We start from the raw sequence: 6,113 nt of genomic DNA, 5'->3' as shown, positions 1-6,113 counted from the left end.
CTCTGCCGGCGATGCAAAAAGGGCAAAAAATGGCCCAGCCGTGCCCCCCAAGCCCCCCCCCCAAACAATTTCAAAAAGGCTCACCCTGTATCCACTGCTAGTAGTGTCTATAAAAGAGCTCTTTTTCCCTACATCGGCGAGTTAATACTTTGATCTCTACCAACTGGAATCACATATAACTATATTTAAAAACAGGAACATCTGCTATCTTCATGAGTAAATAAACAGTAAAAAAGTAGATGACCAAACCCAAATATTTTCATGAATGTTACAGGTCATTTTCGTTAATGTGTAAGTACATCAAACATGTTCTAACAAGCAGGAAAATTGTAGAAACATTCAAATGATGAGCAGTTCCTAATTCCTATCATGGAATCACTGCATGATGCATTGCATTGAGCACCTTCTGTGTGATATGGAGATGGGCAGAGGCAAAGATCAAGGAATTAAAATTCGAAAAGAATAAATAAGCTATCAGTAAGACAATAGAAATCGACACAGAAAAAATAAATAAGTTTACTTCAGTAGCCGATAGGGATCGACGCATTTGGAGACATAACTACCACAACAAAGATTCCATCGTTGTAATAATAGCCTTAGTGGTGAATTATACTCCTTAAAATATGTCTCGGGCATTTTCTTCAAGTACCTTGTAGGCAACAAGAATGACAATGATTCTAGGGAATGAAATTCTCTCGCAAATAATCTGACTTGTATTGTAAATTCACCTAGCTGTATGAAAATCAAAACCAATCATTAAATAGGTTATCCAAAGAATTGATAAACAAACTTTAAGAGCGAAAGTGTTTTAACCTGAACTTCCAAGAAATCATCAAAGCAGAAGTGGCTTCCCTCCCATCAATAAACTTCCAGGTGAACAGGAGAAGCATGACCATGGACAATCATACCTGAATACCTTAATAGAGAGTCATAACTGTCCTGGCAATAGCACATCTCTTTGTCCCTCCTATATTCTTCAATCACATCAGAATACTAAAATTGACCATATATCGTTTTCAAGAGAACAAGAATGGTCGATCAAACAATTGGTCTAATTCAAAAGTTTGTGTCCTTCATTCTCATAATCGTCAGTCTTCTTAACCAACTTCTTCTTGCAATACAACATCTTTCTCCCAGCCCTCAACCCCATCCATCTTCATTCATAACACCATTTTTTAACCCTCTTTTCAAAATCAATCAGGTGAATATTTGAGAGCAGTAATTTGATCTCCCTCCTTATTGATTAGTAGACATAATATAACATTAAATCTTTCCATGTGCAGTTGCTGGCAACCTCTGTCATTTAGTGAAGAGGTGGTAGCTGTGGTGTCAGCAAAAAAATTAAAAATAATAATGCATTGATGTATTGCAAGTTTCTTGAGACCAATATAATAGCTTTGAAGATTTCCTACACCAATCCCGGCCTCATGGCATTCCAGACAGCCTATGTAGATGAAGCAAGTGCAACCATATCTTGTAAAAGAAAGATATATCAGCTTCACAAAGGTACTCCTGAAAATATCTCAATTAAAAATACACATCTCTCTATGGTTCCACCTTCATCATAATGTTACCGTCATATGGAAGAAAGATATATATTACAAATATCATCCATATGTCAGTCAAAGGCTGAACAATTACTATTATTGAATACAAAAATATTAGACGTGATGGAAGATGGTTTCAAAAACACCAACGACACGCACTCGTATTTTAAAGTCTTCATACTATAGAGTTATCTCCCTGCAAGTTATGTGTGCTAAATAATCACAACACTTGGATAGCACCTACACATGGGATTATATATTCAATTCACATAATCAGTTCTTCTGCTTCTATAAATTAAGAATTGCATAAAAAAGTACGTGTACGTGTCTATCTAGGTAGCAAGTTAGTGCTAGATACATCCATTTAAGGGACAAGCTTGGGACAAGCTTTTTCAGACAGAGGAAGTATAAGATAAGGATTTGAATTGTTGACGCAAGGCCGGTGGAGCCGTGCATGGTCCACTTGCAAAGTGCTTTCGAGCATGGACGTCGTGCACATAGTGCAAAGCTGGCTGAAGGAGTCAATAGATTGGATCCCGGCAAGACTGCACATACTTAACGTTGGCTGCCCCTACCTTGATTGATTCCCATGCTGGCAAGGTTGCACACATAGAGGAAGACTCGATGGATTCTTGCCGGCTAGAAACGAACAAAAGCAAGCACGCAGGTGATGCCTATTTCTTTGCAACAGATGCGTGTCGCCTGACGCAATGGGGGAAAACAATATGTATATAGTGATTTTACCTCAATAGATATTTTGGTAGCTCCACTCCATTAGTATGAAATTTGTGATGTTGAAAACCTGAGTAAAAAAGGAAAATAATGATCTCAGTGGCAATTGTGTCAGCTGTTGAATAGGTACGACATTTATTTCAGGATTACAACTGTTCTCTCCCATTGAACAATGGCTTGAATTCTTTCAAGAGAGAACCATACAGTAAAAAGCTTCAGAACACAATGTACTCTGAATCAGGTCATATTCAGGCCATATACATCGAGCTTATACTACCAAAAAATATCAGCTAGAAATCTAGCAAGTATCTTGAAGGATCAAGAACATGAAAGAGGAATAATGACGAAAGAATATTGAATCAAGATTTTTTTTACAATGTCATGAACCTGGTGCCAACGGCGTACTCGCAGCGGCCGATGAGCCTTTGGCCACTGCCTACACTGCGCTCGCGCATGCCGCTTCGCTGCTGCCGCAAGCACCGGCCACACTCCCCGCCGCAAGCAGCCGAAATGATGGAACTCCATGCCATCATAAGCCATTCCAGATGTTGAATTAAGGCTAGTACGACATCCCATATTTGAGGATTGCACCCGGAAGATTGCACTCAACACCCAGTTGAAACCAAGATTAATAATACAGATACAAAGAAAACAAAGATAAGCAGGAATAGGATGTTGCTGGCCTGCTCATCTTGGTCCCCTCTAGACCCAAAAAGTTCGTTACCTTTGTAGAAAAAAGATTTTTTGGTTCCCCTGGTATCTAGCACCAGCGACAATTTCCTATTGTGGCGACACCCCGACATGGCCCTACTTAAGCTCCTTCTCGTTCTTGCTTTGGTTCCGGTCCGGCTAACCATACCATATTCCAAATATTTTTACACTGTAGCATCCTAAAAGTTCTCATGTCTTCCAGTACATTATCTTTTGTAGAATCATCATATATAGCTCTTAGTCTATGTCCTCCCAACCTAATGCAAAATGAACAAGATCAGATATCTATACATCAGTACACAACTTAGCATATACTCCCGCCGTCCCATAATATAAGAACATTTTTTAAGCTATATCATGGGAGGGAGTAGTAGACAGAGTACTGTTTCAAATCATGGTCCCTAAGAGTAAGGTTAACGTTCCCAACCAGACTTGTGAGCATCTTCGAGCAACATACAAGCCACGGGAGTGTAATTGGATATCACAAGTGTCAAATCAATAGCTGAGCATAGCATCTCTACATGGACTAATAAAACCAAAATAAATTTTAACATACCGCCGGTCCTACAACAGTGGTTGATAATGAATTTGGTAGACACCCATAAATGACAGTTTAGCAGTGTCTCCAACTCTATACATTTTGAGTCCCATGTTTTCAGCATTTGATATCTCCTTGGATACAATGAAATTTATGCTTCACAGGAGGATCTGCACAAAATAAATGAAAAACACTTAAGTTTCTCATCCTTGTAAGAAGAGGTAATTCTATCGAGAACTTACTAAGGGCATTCAATCAATTCAATTCATGAAAAGTTGTGTCCGTTGGAGCTTGTTATGCCAACTGAACCATGTTGACCGACCCCAATAAGCATATGCACTCACGTTCTCTACTCACATAACAGAGTTATGTCTGATTCTCCCATTTGTTGTACTCCCTCTTTCTAAATATAAGCTATTTTAGATAATTCAATAGGGACTATATATGGATGTATATAGACATTTTTATTGTGTAGATTCACTCATTTTGCTTCGTATGTGGTCCATATTAAAATATTTAAAAGGTCTTATATTTAGGAACGGAGGGAGTAATTCTTTATCCCCGTTAGAAATTGATGGCCAGGGATCAAATGAGAAATGAATAGAACCTTGAAGAACAACATCAAATAGACCTTACTCATTCTCAGGTAATTAAAACCAAGGGAGGGTTCCTGTAGGATAACTATATTCACCTTCCAGTCTTTGCATCCATCACAGCCCCAAAATTGATTGACATAACCAGCCAGAGAACGCACCTGCCCTGCTGCCCAAAAAGGAGGAATGCCAGACAGCAGAATGTAGAGTATAACTCCAGCACTCCATATGCAATTATCGGCTCCATATATCCGCTTCAGCACCTCCGGAGCCACATAATAGGCACTCCCAGGAATATCCCTGAACTTCTCATCTGCATTTCCATTATATCCCATTTAATCTTAAGCACTGCATGAGCTTAGTTGCCAGAATTTAATTCAGGTAGCACTACATATACAATTGTAAATTGTAGAGACAACATGAACTAAGGGGAATAGTTGAGGTTTCTTCCCTTGTCCCTTCTCAAATAGTATGTTCAGTTAACCAATTAATTACTCACCGGCTTGAAGGAGACGGAGAGGCTGAAATCAGTGGGCTTGAAAAAACACATACGTGTACAGTTGTCCAACAAGTTGACTGAAACATGCATCACAATACATCGTCAATGGTTTTCTCCTTGCTTCATCTTAACCAACACGCAGCGCAATACGAGGTTTCGGCCCAGCATTGACTGAAACTGTTTCCGAGAAATTAGACCTACACCGAGATTGAACAATATAAATAGTATTCTCTGGAGTAAGTACTGGCTCTAAAAATTGTCTAAACGAAATCGGCGCGTCAGAGCCCTGAGATAAACAGACCCAATAAAAAACTCCATACATTAACAATTGTATGATCTAGCTGGGTGCACAAATAGGTTTTAAAGAAACTCACAGGAACAATCTTGGAGAGCGTAAGTAGATATTCAGTCAAATTAAAAGGCGAAGTCAGAGCAGGGAACAGTTGATCCGAAAGACATGCTGTTCCAATGCACAAACATCCATATGCGTGTTCAGGAAGAAGAAAAGCACAAAGATGACATCTCCTATAGCTAGCTAATGTACTATGGTAAAGATCGTACATACTTTGGGCGAGCGAGCATTGCATAAAAGAACAAACACCTTAAACTACAGAGGGCATGGACAACAAAGAACACCTAGTCACAGAGGCGACACTCACCAGCAAGCAAGCAGCGCACGCACAATGCAACCGTCTTAACCCCTTTACTCACTTCATCGTGTAGTTGAACTGCTTACACCCCAGGCACTGCACCTCGTCGTCCCTAAGGTGCTCAACGGCCAGCTAGACGAAGGTATTCTTTGAGGTCGCACCGGATGCAGCAGAACACTGGTATACTAAGCATCGGCTAGCTCGGAGGTGTGCCCTGCATGCACCACCCAATCATGAGGTTACCAGGGTGTCAGATCACAAACTATTAGTTAGTTTTGCAATGCACTGGAAAAGACCATATATTACAAAATAAGCTCATCTCACTGCGGCAATATCGCTAACAGTTCAGAAATATTACAAAATAACACAATAGCACATGCAGTAGCAGTAGCAAGCAACATTCCCTGCACTCTTCCATCTAGTGACCATCCTCTCCCTGCTACCTCAACCACCACCACCACCCCCACACCAAAAGCTCATCTGTACACTGGATCCATGTGATCTCTCAGTTCTCTCTGCTCTCTCACACAGAAAACACAACAACAAGCAAGCCTCTCTAGCCTCCCCCAATCCAACTAAATCAGAGGGGAAATCTCTATTACCTGGTGGCTAGTGGCTTGTACCTGATGGATCCATAACTGGGTGGATGGATCTCCGGCTCGCGGTAGTATGTGTGTTTTCAAACTCGCGTGAAGAAGAAACGTGTACCTGTACGAGAGGTCGAGAGCTTTACAGCAGGAACACGCCATGGAGCCTGTCTCCTCTGCATCCTTCATTCAACTCGTTCTTTGAAGAAGACAGGCATCCCTCGCACATGTCAGCGGCGGCAGCAACGAAGAGGCG

The 6,113-nt window shown here is 40.7% G+C and overlaps 1 long non-coding RNA gene across 6 annotated transcripts; it reads right to left on the bottom strand.

Moving 5' to 3' along the window:
• Positions 1-446: 446 nt before the first annotated feature.
• On the bottom strand, positions 447-6,113 carry LOC125524336. 6 transcript variants are annotated; one of them, XR_007290674.1, is made up of 8 exons: positions 5,979-6,113; positions 5,280-5,484; positions 4,621-4,697; positions 4,283-4,434; positions 3,547-3,698; positions 2,292-3,247; positions 814-1,512; positions 447-732 (listed from the first exon to the last, which is right to left on the bottom strand). It is a non-coding gene; the product is annotated as an uncharacterized LOC125524336 (long non-coding RNA). The 6 variants fall into 6 exon arrangements; XR_007290676.1 differs by having other exon boundaries at positions 5,894-6,042; XR_007290675.1 differs by having other exon boundaries at positions 5,873-6,012.

The sequence above is a fragment of the Triticum urartu genome, chromosome 7 (genome assembly GCF_003073215.2).
Source record: "Triticum urartu cultivar G1812 chromosome 7, Tu2.1, whole genome shotgun sequence".
In the NCBI taxonomy this organism is placed as follows: Eukaryota; Viridiplantae; Streptophyta; class Magnoliopsida; order Poales; family Poaceae; genus Triticum; species Triticum urartu.
Note: the sequence above shows the minus strand (reverse complement) of the source record. Positions and strands in the feature narration are given on the sequence as shown.